Source organism: Arachis hypogaea, chromosome 20 (genome assembly GCF_003086295.3).
Source record: "Arachis hypogaea cultivar Tifrunner chromosome 20, arahy.Tifrunner.gnm2.J5K5, whole genome shotgun sequence".
Classification (NCBI taxonomy): Eukaryota; Viridiplantae; Streptophyta; class Magnoliopsida; order Fabales; family Fabaceae; genus Arachis; species Arachis hypogaea.
In genome coordinates, this window is record NC_092055.1 from 74,340,962 (window position 1) to 74,358,880 (window position 17,919).

The 17,919-nt window shown below is 40.2% G+C and overlaps 1 non-coding gene across 1 annotated transcript; it reads right to left on the reverse strand.

Moving 5' to 3' along the window:
• Positions 1–16,325: 16,325 nt before the first annotated feature.
• On the reverse strand, positions 16,326–16,433 carry LOC112787109 (small nucleolar RNA R71). The gene has a single exon (XR_003194541.1). It is a non-coding gene; the product is annotated as a small nucleolar RNA R71 (small nucleolar RNA).
• Between the last annotated feature and the right edge of the window lie 1,486 nt (positions 16,434–17,919).

Below are 17,919 nucleotides of genomic sequence, written 5' to 3' on the forward strand. Positions count from 1 at the left end.
GTTTGGTTCCTCTCCGTGCTGTTGATTTGGGAGTAGCTTTCTCCTTACTTTTCTTGGTGGCCATCCTAAAAGAAAGAAAAGAGAAAGTATGTAAAAATGACAAGGGTAAGAGCAAGGAAGAGGGAGGGGAAGGTGGTAATCAATGCACATTAAAAGATGAATGATGTTAACACATGGTTATGACTATATGTGAAAAATCATTAATGGAAATATAGCAAGTGCATATGATGACAATTAAATGCAAGGTGTTTATTGGCATGCAGGCAAAGGCATGAGTAGCATAGATCAAGCATTCAATGCCCAAGTTAGATTACCAAGCCTTTCAAACTAATAACCTGTTTGTAATAACAATTATATTTAAATAATAAAATAAAAGAAGGGTTTTTGTGAAAAGCAAGCAATTAGAGGAGTAGGATAAAAGATATCGAAAAACAGTACACAATGCCATACGGGCATTTTCACAAACACATAGCATGCATGGTGAATAAGGTATTGAAAGTATTGAATTGAACATGCAAGTAACCCTTAAAAATTAATATATAATTTCCAAACAAGTCCTTAACAAGCTACAAGCAAATCATAAGGAATAATAATGACCCTAATAAATTTTCAACACCAATTAAAAGAAAAAGAAAGAAAAAGAAAACATGGATAATGCAAGTAAAAAGAAAAAGAAAAGAAGAAGAAAACATAAAAATAAGAAAAAGAATAAAAAAGTAGGGAGGGAAGAAGAAAAAAAAAACCTTGTTAATGGTGGTGAGAGAGAGAAAGTAGAGGGTGAGAAAGAAGGAAGAAGGAAGAAAGGGGAAAAGGAAATAAGGAGAAAAAGAAAAAGTAGGATTTGGGGAAGAGAAAGATAAGATATTTTGGCAGATTAGGATAAGCTATGCGGCGCTAGTGATGCGGACGCATGGGGTACGCGTTTGCATGAATTTCGCTCATATGAATCGATGCGGACGCCTGACTCGTTTTGTGCTACTAGCGCGAGGGCAGCCTCGCGCTCGCACAACTTTCTGTTCGAAACTCATTGTTGCCAAATTCCAGGGTGACGCGTTCGCATGGTTGACGCGATCGCGTGGGTGGCCAATATTGGAATACGACGCGGACACGTGGGGTACGCGTTCGCGTGGTAGGGCTTGTGTGACTAGCGCCAGTCCGGCCCCACTCCAGCACAACTTTCGGCCATGCACCCTTTCTTATGTCGATTTTAAGGTCATGCGTCCGCATGGGTGACGCGAACGCGTGGGAGGCATTATTCCCACATGACATGGACGCGTCAGCGACGCAGTTGCGTGGATCAATTTGTGCCTAAGGCACGCCTCCAGCCACGCTCCCGCGTGACTTTCTGTTCGATTTATTTTTCTTTCTTACTCACCTGCGACGCGGACGCGTCGGCGACGCTGTCGCGTCACGTGCCCCCAATTTTTTTATGTACAATTGTGAAAATGAAGATGCAAAATAAATGTGCTAAAAATGAGAAAGTTATTGAAAAATAAAACTAAGAAGAATGAAAGGAACGATCATACCATGGTGGGTTGTCTCCCACCTAGCACTTTGCTTTAACATCCTTAAGTTGGACGCTCCACTAGCTCAGTCTTCTGCTATGGGTGGATCCTCCAAGAGGAAGATCTCGAGCTCCTTGGTTTTCATCGCCTTCTCACCATGATATAGCTTTAAGCGATGTCCATTAACTTTGACGAATTCAGAGCTTGAAGGATGACTTAGGTGGAAAACTCTGTATGGCTCAGCTTTCTCTACTCTGTATGGACCTTCCCATCTCGATCTCAACTTGCCTGGCATGAGCCTCAGTCTAGATTTGTAAAGGAGGACAAAGTCTCCAGGTTTAAACTCTCTCCTCTTGATGTGCTTATCAGGCACAACCTTCATCTTTTCCTTATACAGCCTTGAGTTCTCATATGCTTCTAGGCGTAGGCTCTCTAATTATTGTAGTTGCAACTTCCTCTCAGTTCTGGCCTTCTCAAATTCCATATTGCACTCCTTTACTGCACAAAAGGCTTTGTGCTCTACCTCAACTGGGAGGTGACAGGCTTTTCCATAAACTAAGCGGAAGGGGCTCATCCCAATGGGTGTCTTGTATGCTGTTCTGTAAGCCCAAAGTGCATCTTGTAGCCTGGTGCTCCAGTCTCTTCTATTAGGTTTGACTATCTTCTGCAATATACTCTTTATCTCTCTATTAGATACCTCAGCTTGCCCATTAGTCTGGGGAAGGTAGGCTGTTGCCACTTTATGAACTATCCCATGCTTCTTCAGTAATCCTGTTAGTCTCCTGTTACAGAAATGGGTGCCTTGATCGCTCATGATTGCTCGTGGTGATCCAAAGCGACAAATAATGTGGTTTCTAACAAAGGAAACAACAGTGTTAGCATCATCAGTGCGGGTAGGAATTGCTTCCACCCATTTAGAAACATAATCTACAACTAACAATATATAAAAATAACCATTAGAATTTGGAAATGGACCCATGAAGTCAATGCCCCAAACATAAAAAATTTCACAGAAAAGCACAGTCTGTTGAGGCATCTCAACCCTATTGGATATATTACTAAACCTTTGACATGGGGAACAAGCTGTTCTTATTTTACCGGAGGGCTTTGAATTGGCCCCCCCCGATCGTATTTCACCCGAGATTAAAGAAAAGCTGGGTAATCTCTCTTTTCAAAGCTATCGTCCCACAAAAAAAAACATTCTTGTGGTAGGTCCTGTTCCCGGCCAGAAATATAGTGAAATCACCTTTCCTATCCTTTCCCCCAATCCCGCTATTTACAAAATTCAGCAGCGTCTTTAAAAAGGGTAGGCCACCAAAATCCACAATCTAAAATTTTTCTAGCTGTTCTTTGAGGGCCAAAATGTCCTCCACTCTTAGATGAGTGGCAGGCCTCTAAAATGGACTGGAATTCTGATTGAGGCACACACCGTCTAATTACCTGGGTCATCCCATATATAATATTTGGACTCGCTTTTTAGCTTGTCTCTTTGATGCTTAGTAAAGTTTGGAGGAAAAGTGCGGCTAACTAGATAATTATTTACAGGTGCATACTAAGGGGCTACTTCAGATACTACTTGTAAGTTGTCGAATGGGAAATTATCATTTATAGGAGTGGAGGTATCCGTAATGTGCTCATGGCGACTCAGGTGGTCTGCCACTAGATTCTGGTTACCACTCCTGTCCTTGATTTCTAAATCAAATTCTTATAGTAGAAGTATCCAATGTATAAGCCTTGGTTTGGACTCTTTTTTAGCTAATAAATACTTTAGAGCTGCGTGGTCTGAGTACACTACTACTTTAGTACCAAGTAAATAGGCTCAGAATTTATCCAGAGCAAAAACAATAGCAAGAAGCTCTTTCTCAGTAGTGGTGTAGTTAGACTGAGCAGTGTCTAAAGTCTTAGACGCATAAGCAATTACAAAAAGATTCTTACCTTCACATTGAGCCAGCGCTGCTCCTACTGCATGGTTGGAAGCATCGGACATGATTTCAAATGGCTGGCTCTAGTCTGGTCCTCTCACAATTGGAGCTTGAGTCAGGGCGGTCTTCAGTCTATCAAACGCGTGTTTGCAATCCTCACTGAACTCGAACTTGATATCTTTCTGCAGTAGTCTGGATAAGGGTAGTGCTACCTTACTAAAGTCCTTAATGAATCTCCGGTAAAAACCTGCTTGGCCAAGGAACGAACGGACTTCCCTCACAGAGGAGGGGTAAGGTAAACTAGAAATAATATCCACCTTTGCTGGATCTACAGAAATGCCAGTATTAGATACAACATGTCCTAGTACAATCCCTTGTTTTACCATAAAGTGACATTTTTCAAAATTCAATACAAGGTTTGTACTGACACATTTATCTAATACTCTAGATAAACTATCCAAGCAAAGGCTAAATGAATCACCATAAAAACTAAAATCATCCATAAAAACTTCCATACAGTCCTCAATAAGATCAGAGAAAGGACTCATCATGCACCTTTGGAAAGTAGCTGGTGCATTGCATAAGCCAAAGGGCATTCTTTTATAAGCATAAGTGCCAAAAGGACATGTAAAAGTAGTCTTTTTCTGATCTTCAAGAGCTATATGGATTTGAAAATATCCTGTATAACCATCTAGAAAGTAATAATGGGATTTACCTGACAGCCGATCAAGCATCTGATCAATGAATGGCAAGGGGTAATGATCCTTACGAGTGGCTTGGTTGAGACGCCTATAGTCAATGCAAACTCTCCATGAATTCTGCACTCTAGTTGTCAGAAGCTTTCCATGCTCATTTCTTACTGTTGTGATTCCAGACTTCTTGGGCACCACTTGTACTGGACTGACCCATTCGCTATCTGAGATGGGGTAAATGATATCTGCTTCAAGTAGCCTGGTCACTTCTTTCTTGACAACTTCTAAGATGGTGGGATTCAATCTTCTTTGAGGTTGACGGACAGGCTTTTCTCCCTCTTCTAGGAATATTCTGTGCTCACAAACTTGAGGGTTGATGCCTACTATGTCCGCCAGGCTCTATCCAATTGCTTTCTTGTGTTTCCTCAGCATACTGAGTAGTTGTTCTTCTTGTTGGGAAGTGAGTTCCCTTGCAATGATAACTGGGAACTTCTGCTTGTCCTCAAGGTAAGCATACTTGAGGTGTGGAGGGAGGGGCTTTAATTCTAATTTCTGCTCATGGCCAGGCTCTGGGTCATCCGGAGCTGGTGATAATGGCAAGGTGCACTCATTGTCCTCTGAAAGTGTCCCCACACTTGGACCTTATCCTGTGTACTTCTCTTCTAATTCTTCCTGGTGAACTTCAGCCACAGTTTCATCTATGATGTCACACTGGGAGATAGAAAGATCATCTGGAGGGTGTTCCATAGCTCCATGTAAACTGAATTTCACTATTCTGCCATCTATTTCAAAAGAATAAGTTCCGAAAAATGTGTCCAGCTTGAACTTTGAAGTCTTCAGGAATGGTCTTCCAAGCAGGATTGATGATGGCCTTCCTGAGTAATTAGGGAGCATTTACAGGATATAGAAGTCAATGGAAAATGTGAGCCCCTTAATGCTCACTAATACATCTTCAGCAATTCCAACCACTGTAATAATGCTTTTATCTGCTAACACAAAACGAGCTGCTGACCTTTTTAAGGGAGGGAGCCTCAAAGTATCATATATAGACAAAAGCATTATACTAACACATGCTCCTAAATCACACATGCAGTCAGAAAATATCACACCTCCAATAATACAGTTAACCATACATGGACCTGGATCACTACACTTTTCAGGTATACCTCCCATTAAAGCAGATATAGAACTACCTAAAGGAATAGTTTCTAATTCATTAATTTTGTCTTTATGTATGCACAAGTGTTTTAGAAACTTTGCGTATTTAGGTACCTGCTGAATAACATCAAAATGGGGAACAGTTACCTCAACCTTTTTGAATATTTCTACCATTTTGGGATCAAGTTCCATCTGCTTCCTGGGCTTCTTTGCAATTTGTGGAAATGGAATAGGAAGGGCATTTTCTGCAGGGTCTGCATCCTTTGGTGCTTCCTTCTGTGGTTGGGCTTCTTCTTCTTCAACCATGTCTTGTATGTCCTCTTCTTCTTCAGCATCCTCTACTTCCACCACCTCTTCAGCTGAGGCATGTTTTGATGGGATTGGCTCCTCCTGATTCCTCTCTTGCAGTGTGGTTTCGGACCTTAGGGTGATGGCATTGATGCCACCCTTTGGATTGGGTAAGGGTTGAGAAGAAATTCCACTGGAGCTTGCATGTTGAGTGTTTGAAGTATTGGGTGATGCCAGCTGAGAGATGAGAGCTTGTATAGTGGATGCTATGCCATTAAGTGAACTTTCCATGTTCCTTTGTCCTTGTGCAATGGATTGAAGTGCTTCGTCACTCGGAGAGGAATTAGATTGAGTGATCTGCAGAACTTGTTGTTGGTTGTGCTGTGCTCCTTGAGATTGCCTCAGGTGAGGTGCTCTGTAAAGCTGGTTCTGGTTCTGCTGCCTGTTGTTGTTATTATTCTACTTCTGATATCCTTGATTGTCTATGCCTCCTCTGTTATTGTTGTCCCTCTAGCTCTGGTTAGAATTATCTCTCCAACCTTGGTTCGAATTATCTTGTCATCCATGGTTGTAGCTGCCACCTTGATTGTATCCTTGGTTGGGGCGGTCATAGAAGTTATGAGTGGCTGCCACAGTGTTGTCTTCCTGCTGGAGCTGCAGACATTCATCAGTGTAATGGCTATAATCAGCACAGATGCCACACACTCTCGTGGGACTAACTGTTGGCCTTGTTGCGCTTGTTGCTGATTCAACTGCATCTGCTTCAGTAAGTTGGTCATTTCACATATACTCTGAGTCAGAGCAGTAGTTTCCTTGCTAGAAGATACCTCTGCAACAGCTTTTGACCGGCCTTGTTTCTGCCTGTGATTCCTAGTAGATTTAGCCAAGTCGCTGATCAATTGTCATGCCTCATCAGTGGTCTTGTACTTTTTCATAGACCCATTGCTAGCACTTTCCAATGTGGTCTTATCTTGGGGCCTCATGCCTTGTGTGACGTAGCCGAGCAACACTATCTTGTCAATCATATGGTGGGGGCATGCTTCTAGAAGGTTGTTAAAGCGCTCCCAGTATTCATAGAGAGTCTCGGACTCGTCTTGAACAATCATGGAAATGTCTTTCCTCAGTTTATCAGTAACTTCAGCTAGAAAGAATATTTCCAAAAATTCTCTTCTAAGCGTATCCCAGTCAAAAACAGTTGCTGCGGGTTGAGTGTAGTACCACTCTCTCGCCTTTCCCTCAAGAGAGAATGGGAAGGCTTTCAACAGAATAGAAGTTTCATCTGCACCATCACGCCTGATAGTAGAACAGGCTGCTAGGAAGTCCCTAAGGTGCTTGATAGGCTCTTGAGCAGGTAAGCCATGAAACTTAGGCATCAAGTTGAGCAGTGCAGTCTTTATTTCAAAATCTGTAGCCACTGCTGGATGATGCGCTTGAAACGGTTGCATTGTAAAATCAGGGGCTCCAACGTCCTGGATAGTAACTCTCCTAGGTGCTGCCATGTCACCTGCACGTAAATCAACCGAATCAGTAGAACGGGGGATTGTTCCTTCCTTACGTGACATTTCAGATTCGCCCTCGGGGAGGACTAACCGACGCCGAGCTTACCTTATACGTGAAATAGTTCTTTCGATCTCAGGATCAAATACTGGCAAGCTTGGATCAAGAAGTGAACACGTCATTTAACGAAAGAAACATGCAGCTCATAGTAGCAAAATAAAATAAAATGCAAATAAATAAATTCCAATCAATAACTTAGCACTCTATTGCAACTCCACGGCAACGGCACCAAAAATTGATGTGGCGGAAATTGGCGAGTTAAGAAATTATTATAAGAGATACGTTGCAAGTATAGTTCTTAACCAACCAAAAATCCGCTTATCAATTTAGAAGGATTGTCACGAAATTAGAATTAAAATACTGGGAGTATGAATCCCAGGTCGTCTCCCAATGAGTTGCAGAAAGGTGTGCTATTTTATTAATCAGATGTTTTCTAAAATGGTTTGAGTTGATAAACAGGAAATTAAATCAGAGAATTTATGTAATTTAAATAAAAACCTTGACCGGGAGTAGATTAGTTGAAAGTCCTATCCTTGTTGGAGTTTTCCCAAGATAAAAGTGATAATTGAAGGTTGCCTGCTCAGTTATCCTTTACCAGATAAAGGAAAGTTAAGCAAGTTGGAAGTCAGTTTCTATTCACAAGTTCTAATCCTCTCCCTTGGGAAGGACTAGTGTCAGTGATTAGAGGGCGACCCAACGCTAAACCCAACTATAATTTTACTCTTGAGCATTCCAACTCAAGGTTCTCCTTTCAACCAACTCCCAATCAAGTCATGGAACTACTCGCTCATTATGATTGTAAAATTCATGAAATAAGAAAGGGAAATAAAGAAAGACACGATAAATAATAATCAAAAGGATCAATTAAAAATAAAAATAGTTCTTGTATTAATAAATTCTAAAAATAATCCAATGGTAACTCTGAATAAACTAAGGATATGAAAGAGTAAGTGACAAGTAAGGAAACAAACTAGAATGATGAAGTCTTGACGGAGGTAATAACTCTTCTCAATATCCCAATCCAAAAAGCAATAAAATAAAAAATCCTAAGAAATATGAATGTGTAGGGAGAAAACCTAGAGGAGGAGTAAAATCAGATCTAAAAACTAAAATTATGCAGAATGAATGTTGTTTTTGGTCTCTACATGTTCCCTAACTCTAATCTGCTTTTCTCGGTCAAAAATTGGGTCAAAACAGGGCCCAAAATCGCCCCCAGGAATTCTGCAGATTCTGTAGATCGCGCACGTCACGCGATTGCGTCATCCAGGCGTTCGCGTCATCCAGCGTTTTGCCTTGCCACGCGTGCGCGTCATCCACGCATTCGCGTCACTTGTGCAGTTTCCAATCCATGCGTTCGCGTCAGGCATGCGAGCGCGTCACTGCAATTTCCTCTATTTCGCGCCGTCGCGTGAGCCATGCATCGGCGTCGCTTCTCGCTGGTCATCTCTTCAATTTCTTGTGTTCCTTCCATTTTTGCAAGCCTCCTTTCCAATCTCCAAGTCATTCATGCCCTATAAAGCCTGAAACACTTAACACACAGATCACAGCATCGAATGGAATAAAGGAGAATTAAAATACATAATTAAAAGTCTCTAGGAAGCAAGTTTTCAACCATGGAGTAATTTTGGGAAGGAATTGTAAATACATGCTAATTTAATGAATAAGTGGGTAAAGATTTGATAAAATCACACAATTAAACACAATATAAACCATAAAATAATGGTTTATCAGTGTCCTCGTTGTAGAAGATCACCCTAGGAGACCTTTCCTCTACCTCTATGGGAATCATTGCCTCCATTCTGTAAGCAAGTTGGAAGGGTGACTCCCCGGTGGTGGGGTGCGGGGTCGTCCGATATGCCCATAGGACTTGCGAGAGCTCTTCAGCCCAGGCTCCTTTTGTGTCCTGTAGTCTTCATTTTAACCTAGCTAATATGACTTTGTTGGCAGCTTCCGCCTGTCCATTGGCTTGTGGGTGTTCTACAGAGGTAAACTGGTGCTTAATTTTCAGATTGGCTACCAAGTTCCTGAATCTCGTCTTAGTGAATTGAGTGCCATTGTCTGTAGTGATGGAGCATGGGACCCTAAAACATGTGACAATGTTTCGGTATAGGAACTTCCGACTTCTTTGGGCGGTAGCGGAGGCTAACGGTTCTGGCTCTGGCTCGATCCATTTTGTGAACTAGTCTATTCTTACAATGAGGAACTTGACTTGCCCCGATCCCTGGGGGAATGGTCCGAGGAGGTCGAGCCCCAACTTCACGAATGGCCAGGGTGAAGTGACGTAGATGAGCTCTTCGGCTGGTTCGATATGAAAGTTGACATGTTTCTGGCATGGTGGACATGTTTTGACGAACTCTGTTACTTCCTTTTGCAAGGTCGGCCAGCAAAAACCAGCTCGGAGTACCTTTTGGGAAAGAGCTCGCGCCCCAAGGTGGTTGCTGCACATGCCACTGTGAACTTCTTCTAAAACCTCCCTTGAAGCGGAGGTCGGGATGCGTTTTAGGAGGGGTGTAGAGATTCCTCTCTTATATAAGACATCATGCACTATGGTGTAGTACTGTGCTTCTCGTACTAGCCTTTTTGCCTCCTTTTTATCCGTAGGGAGTGTTTCGGATTTGCGGTAGCTGATTGTGGGAGCCATCCACCCTTGGTTCTGGCCTGATATGCTTAGGACCTTCTCTTCTTCCGAGGTTGATGGGTTTTGTGGTGTTTCTTGGATGAGGCTTCTTTTGTTGCCCCCTGGTTTGGTGCTGGCTAGTTTCGAAAGTGCATAAGCTCGGGCGTTTTGTTCCCGAGGTGTATGTTGGATCTTGTATCCCGTGAGTTTTCCGAGCTATTCTTTGGTCTTGTCTAGGTATTTCTTCATGATGGGATCCTTGGCCTAGTAGCTCCCTTCTATTTGTGAGGTGACTACTTGTGAGTCGCTGAAGATGGTAAACTTTTGGGCTCCAACTTCCCTAGCCAGCTTTAAACTAGCCAATAGAGCCTCATACTCGGCTTGGTTATTTGAGGCAGGAAACTCGAATTTTAAAGAGAATTCGAGTTGAGTTCCCTGGTCACTTTCTATGATGACACCCGCTCCACTCCCGGCTTTGTTTGATGAGCCATCAACGTAGAGGTTCTAGTTAGTGGGGATGCCTGGGGCGTCGGAGTATTCTACGACGAAGTCGGCCAGGTATTGAGACTTGATAGCTGTCCGAGCTTCATACTTAAGGTCAAATTCGGACAACTCCACTGCCCATTGTAAGATTCTTTCAGCTAAGTCGATTTTCTATAGGATATCTTTTATGGGTTGGATAGTCTGTATTCTGATGGTGTGGGCCTGAAAGTTTGGTCGGAGTCGTCGGGCAGTGAGTATAATGGCATAGGTGAACTTCTCTATCTTTTGATAGTTTAGTTCAGCCCTCTAGCCTTACTGATAAAGTAGATTAGTTGTTGTCCGCTCTCATCTTCCCTGACTAGTGCTGAGGCTATAGCCCGACATCCCACGGCGAGGTATAGGATCAACTCCTCTCCTTACTGTGGTCGAGTTAGGATAGGTGGTTGCCCTAGGAATGTCTTGAAGTCTTGGAAGGCTTGTTCATAGTCTGGGGTCCATTCAAACCTCTTTCCTTTCCTTAGTATCGCGTAGAAAGGGAGAGATCTCAAGGCCGATCTGGCTAGGAATCTAGACAGAGCCGCTAGTTAATGTACCACTATTTCGGGGTACATTTTATGCTTAATTTTAGTGGATTTCATCCATTATTCTCACATTTATTCAATGAAATAGCATGATTTTATAAATTCTCCTTAATTTGTGCTTAAGTGTGAAAACATGCTTTTTAGGCCTTAAATTTGCTAATTTTAGTTCACCTTTGATTCCAGTAGACGCCATTTTGATGCGCGGAAATTTTGATGGTATAGAATTTCACAAATGAATTCTCATTGCTAGTATTATTCTAAACCAATAATGAATCCTCACATCAAAAAGTTTGTTTGTCACAAGTACAAACCCCAATAAAAATAACCGAAGTATTTAAACCTCGGGTCGTCTCCCTAGGAATTACAATGAAGTGTTTTGTTATTGGCTATGAAGGAATGTTTTCTGGGTTTTTGTAATAAGAGACAAGGAATGTAAATAACAAGAGAAATAAGCTAATAACTAAGAAAGCTCTTGGCAAGGAATGAGAACTAGAAGTCATATCCTCATTATCATCATCAATTGTGACAAGAATTGTCCATTGCTCCCACTTAGTTAACCTCTAACTATGAAGGAACGTCAAGTGGATACAATCAACTTGAGTCCACAAGTCCTAGTCAAATCATAGTGAAATACTAGCTTTAGTGGTATTCAAGTCAACTAGCAACTTCCAATTATCAATCAACAAAAGAGTTTGATAACTCAAGAGTCTCCAATTACTCAACCAAAGCCAAGAGGAGAAAAATCTACACTAAAATCCAACTAAGCATTTTATCAAACACTTAGAAGGCATAAAAGGAAAGCATAGTAAAATAACAAGAAATATAAAATCTAACACTACCAAATGCAAGGAAATAAGAATAACAAGGCAATTAAACAATAAAGGAACATAAAACATAAATTGCATTAATTGAAATCAAAGGGAACAAAAGTGCATGAACATGAGAATAACAAAATAAAGGAAATAACAAATAAAGCTAAGAGAGCAAAGATGTAGGAACAAGAAATTGTAAAGAAAACTAAATCAAAGCAAGAATTAAAGCTAGATCTAAGAGAAATTAATCCTAAGAACCATAATCTAATACCCACTGCACCATGTACAGCTGCCAGGCAGCCACCACCACCATCAGCACCCCAACCGACCTACCGACTAGTTCAGCACCTTATCGAGCGCATGGATCGGAGCGAATGTCACCACGAGCGATGCTTTGAGCACTTGACTCGGATGCTAGCATCGCTGGGAGTAGTCATACCCTCTGATTCTGACACTCCTGACCAGTCTGAGGCAGAGGAGGATCAGCAGGAGGAGGATAGGCATGCAGAGGCATTGATGAGCGGATAATTTATACGCTTTTTGGCATTGTTTTTAGTATGTTTTTAGTAGGATCTAGTTACTTTTAGGGATGTTTTCATTAGTTTTTATGTTAAATTCACATTTCTGGACTTTACTATGAGTTTGTGTGTTTTTCTGTGATTTCAGGTATTTTTTGGCTGAAATTGAGGGACTTGAGTAGAAATCAGATTCAGAGGTTGAAGAAGGACTGCTGATGCTGTTGGATTCTGACCTCCCTGCACTCAAAGTAGATTTTCTGGAGCTACAGAACTCGAAATGGCGCGCTTCCAATTTCATTGGAAAGTAGACATCCAGGGCGTTCCAGCAATATATAATAGTCCATACTTTGGCCAAGAATAGACGACGCAAACTGGCGTTCAATGCCAGCTCTCTGTCCAATTCTGGCGTCCAGCACCAGAAAAGGATCCAAAACCAGAGTTGAACGCTAGAAATGGATCAAAACCTGGCGTTCAACTCCACAAATGGCCTCTGCACGTGTAACACTCAAAGCTCAGCCCAGGCACACACCAAGTGGGCCCCGAAAGTGGATTTATGCATCAATTACTTACTCATGTAAACCCTAGTAGCTAGTTTATTATAAATAGGACCTTTTACTATTGTATTAGTCATCTTTGGATACCTTTTGATCCTTTGATCATCCTTGGATCTTGGAACGCATAGTTCTTAGACCATGGAGGCTGGCCATCTCGGCCATGCCTGGACCTTTCACTTATGTATTTTCAACGATAGAGTTTCTACACTCCATAGATTAAGGTGTGGAGCTCTGCTGTTCCTCAAAGATTAATGCAAGTACTACTGTTTTCTATTCAATTCATCTTATTTCGCTTCTAAGATATCCATTCACACCCAAGAATGTGATGAAGGTGATGATTATGTGTGACGCTCATCACCATTCTCCCCTATGAACACGTGCCTGACAAACACTTCCGTTCTACATGAAATAAGCTAGAATGAATATCTCTTAGATCTCTTAACCGGAATCTTCGTGGCGTAAGCTAGAATGATGGCGGCATTCAAGAGGATCCGGAAAGTCTAAACCTTGTCTGTGGTATTCCGAGTAGGATTCAATGATTGAATGACTGTGACGAGCTTCAAACTCGCGATTGTTGGGCGTTAGTGACAAACGCAAAAGGAGGGTGAATCCTATTCCAGCATGATCGAGAACCGACAGATGATTAGCCGTGCTGTGACAGAGCATGTGAGCATATTTTTCACTGAGAGGAGGGGATGTAGCCACTGACAACGGTGATGCCCTTGCATAAAGCCAGCCATGGAAAGGGATAAGACTGATTGGATGAAGATAGCAGGAAAGCAGAGGTTCAGAGGAACGAAAGCATCTCTATTCGCTTATCTGAAATTCTCACCAATGATTTACATAAGTACCTCTATCCCTATTCTATTATTTATTATTCGAAAACACCATTATCAATTTATATCCGCCTAACTGAGATTTGCAAGGTGACCATAGCTTGCTTCATACCGACAATCTCCGTGGGATTCGACCCTTACTCACGTAAGGTATTACTTGGACGACCCAGTGCACTTGCTGGTTAGTTGTATCGAAGTTGTGAACCATGGTATTGGCACCATGTTCTTGGCGCCATTGCCAGGGAAAGAAAGAGCCATGAATTTTACAACATCAAAGTGTAATCACGATTACGCGTACCAAGTTGCTCACGTTGCCAGGGATTGTTTGAGCCTGGACATCGTAATTTCGTGCACCAAGTTTTTGGCGCCGTTGCCGGGGATTGTTCGAGTATGGACAACTGATGGTTCATCTTGTTGCTCAGATTAGGTAATTTTCTTTTTATTTTATTTTCAAAAATTTTTCAAAAAAAAAAAAGAAAAAAAAATCTTTCAAAAAAAATTTTTTTCTTTTGTTTTCGAAAAAATATAAAAATGTTTTCAAAAATTTATTCAAAATTTTAAAGAATGAATTCTAGTGTTTCATGAAGCATGTGAAGCCTGGCTGGCTGTAAACCCATGTCTAAATTTATTTGGACTGAGGCTTGCAATTTGTTATCAAGAGCAATATACTCTGGTGTTAAATGCTGAAGCTTGGCTGGCCATTGGCTGTGTCTAGTGTTTTGGACTGGAGCTTTCATTGAAAGCTTGGCTGGCTAGTGAGCCATGTCTAATTCCTGGACTGAAGCTTTAGAATAAGAATGCAAGATTCCTGGAATTCATGTTAAAAATTTTGGAATCCTTATTTTTTCTTTTTCATATAATTTTCGAAAAAATACAAAAAAAATTAGAAAATCATAAAAATAAAAAATATTTTTCTGTTTCTTGTTTGATTCATGTGTCATGTTATAAGTTTGGTGTCAATTGCATGTGCATCTTGCATTTTTCGAAAATTCTCATGCATTCATAGTGTTCTTCATGATCTTCAAGTTGTTCTTGGTAAGTCTTCTTATTTGATCTTGATGATTTTTTTGTTTTGTGTCTTTTCATGTTTATCATATGCATTCTTGAATTCTTAGTGTCTAAGCATTAAAGAATTCTAAGTTTGGTGTCTTGCATGTTTTCTTTGCATTAAAAATTTTTCAAAAATATGTTCTTGATGTTCATCTTGACATTCAAAGTGTTCTTGGTGTTCATCTTGACATTCATATCATTCATGCATGCATTCATTGTTTTGATTCAAAATTTTCATGCATTGAGTCTTTTTGTTGTTTTTCTCTCTCATCATAAAAATTCAAAATTCAAAAAAATATCTTTCCCTTTTTCTCTCATCAAATTCGAAAATTTGGATTGACTTTTTCAAAAATTTTTAAAATCAAATTGTTTCTTATGAGTCAAATCAAATTTTCAATTTGAACATCTTATCTTTTTCAAAATCTTTTTCAAAAATCAAATCTTTTTCATTTTTCTTAGTTATTTTCGAAAATTCTAAAAATATTTTTCAAAAATCTTTTTTCTTATTTTTATACCAAATTTTCGAAAATAACAATAACAATTAATGTTTTGATTCAAAAATTTCAAGTTTGTTACTTGCTTGTTAAGAAAGATTCAAACTTTAAGTTCTAGAATCATATCTTGTGATTTCTTATGAATCAAGTCATTAATTGTGATTTTAAAAATCAAATCTTTTTCAAAAACTAATTTCTATCATATATTTTCAAAAATATCTTCTCATCTTATCTTTTTCAAAAATCTAATTTCAAAATATCTTCTCTAACTTCTTATCTTTTCAAAATTTGTTTCAACTAACTAGCTAACTTTTTGTTTGTTTCTTATCTTTTTCAAAACTACCTAACTAACTCTCTCTCTCTAATTTTCGAAAATATCTTCCCTCTTTTTCAAAAATTCTTTTTAATTAACTAATTATTTTATTTTTATTTTCAATTTTAAAAAAAAAAGAAAAATACTAACATTTTTCAAAAACCATTTTCGAAAATCACTAACTCTTTTTCAAAAATATTTTTCGAAAATTCTCCCTCTCCCATCTTATTCTATTTATTTATTCATTTACTAACATCTCATCTCACATCTCAACCTCCTCATAGTTGTGTTTCTTCCATTATATTACATTCTTTGTCTCCCCCTATTCTTCTACTCACACAGAGATCCCTATACTGTGGTATAAATGATCTCTATTATTATTATTATTTTTTGTGCCCTCTTCTTTGTCATATGAGCAGGAGCAAGGATAAGAACATTCTTGTGGAAGCAGATCCAGAACCTGAAAGGACTCTGAAGAGAAAATTAAGAGAAGCTAAATTACAACAATCCAGAGATAACCTTTCAGAAATTTTCGAACAGGAAGAGGAGATGACAGCCGAAAATAATAATAATGTAAGGAAGATGCTTGGTGACTTTACTGCACCCAATTCCAATTTACATGGAAGAAGCATCTCCATTCCTGCCATTGGAGCAAACAACTTTGAGCTGAAACCTCAATTAGTTTCTCTGATGCAGCAGAACTGCAAGTTTCATGGACTTCCATCCGAAGATCCTTTTCACTTCTTAACTGAATTCTTGCAGATATGTGATACTGTTAAGACTAATGGAGTAGATCCTGAAGTCTACAGGCTCATGCTTTTCCCTTTTGCTGTAAGAGACAGAGCTAGATTATGGTTGGATTCTCAACCCAAAGACAGCCTGAACTCTTGGGATAAGCTGGTCACGGCTTTCTTAGCCAAGTACTTTCCTCCTCAAAAGCTGAGCAAGCTTAGAGCTGATGTTCAAACCTTCAGACAGAAAGAAGGTGAATCCCTCTATGAAGCTTGGGAAAGATACAAACAGTTGACGAAAAAATGTCCTTCTGACATGCTTTCAGAATGGACCATCCTGGATATATTCTATGATGGTTTATCTGAGCTATCAAAGATGTCACTGGACACTTCTGCAGGTGGATCCATTCACCTAAAGAAAACGCCTGCAGAAGCTCAAGAACTCATTGACATGGTTGCTAATAACCAGTTCATGTACACTTCTGAAAGGAATCCTGTGAGTAATGGGACGCCTATGAAGAAGGGAGTTCTTGAAGTTGATACTCTGAATGCCATATTGGCTCAGAATAAAATATTGACTCAGCAAGTCAATATGATCTCTCAGAGTCTGCATGGAATGCAAGCTGCATCCAACAGTACTCAAGAGGCATCTTTTGAAGAAGAAGCTTATGATCCTGAAAACCCTGCAATAGCAGAGGTAAATTATTTAGGTGAACCTTATGGAAACACCTATAACTCATCATGGAGAAATCATCCAAATTTCTCATGGAAGGATCAAAAGCCTCAACAAGGCTTTAATAATGGTGGAAGAAACAGGTTTAGCAATAATAAACCTTTTCCATCATCCACTCAGCAACAGACAGAAAACTCTGAACAAAATACTTCTAATTTGGCAAACTTAGTCTCTGATCTGTCTAAGGCTACTGTAAGTTTCATGAATGAAACAAGATCTTCCATTAGAAATTTGGAAGCACAAGTGGGCCAGCTGAGTAAAAGGATCACTGAAATCCCTCCCAGTACTCTCCCAAGCAATACAGAAGAGAACCCAAAAGGAGAGTGCAAGGCCATTGACATAAGCACCATGGCCGAACCTACAAGGGGAGTGGAGGACGTGAATCCCAAGGAGGAAGACCTCCTGGGACGTCCAGTGATCAATAAGGAGCTTCCCTCTGAGGAACCAAAGGACTCTGAGGCTCATCTAGAGACCATAGAGATTCCATTGAACCTCCTTATGCCCTTCATGAGCTCTGATGAATATTCCTCTTCTGAAGAGAATGAGGATATTACTGAAGAGCAAACTGCCAAGTTTCTTGGTGCAATCATGAAACTGAATGCCAAATTATTTGGCATTGATACTTGGGAAGTTGAACCTCCCTTGTTCATCAATGAACTAAGTGATCTGGATCAACTGACATTGCCTCAGAAGAGACAGGATCCTGGAAAGTTCATAATACCCTGTACCATAGGCACCATGATCTTTAAGGCTCTATGTGACCTTGGTTCAGGAATAAACCTCATGCCCCTCTCTGTAATAGAGAAACTGGGAATCTATGGGGTGCAAGATGCTAAAATCTCATTAGAGATGGCAGACAGTTCAAGAAAACAGGCATATGGACAAGTAGAGGACGTGTTAGTAAAGGTTGAAGGCCTTTACATCCCTGCTGATTTCATAGTCCTAGATACTGGAAAGGAAGAGGATGAATCCATCATCCTAGGAAGACCTTTCCTGGTCACAGCAAGAGCTGTGATTGATGTTGACAGAGGTGAACTAGTCCTTCAATGGAATGAGGACTCCCTTTTGTTTAAAA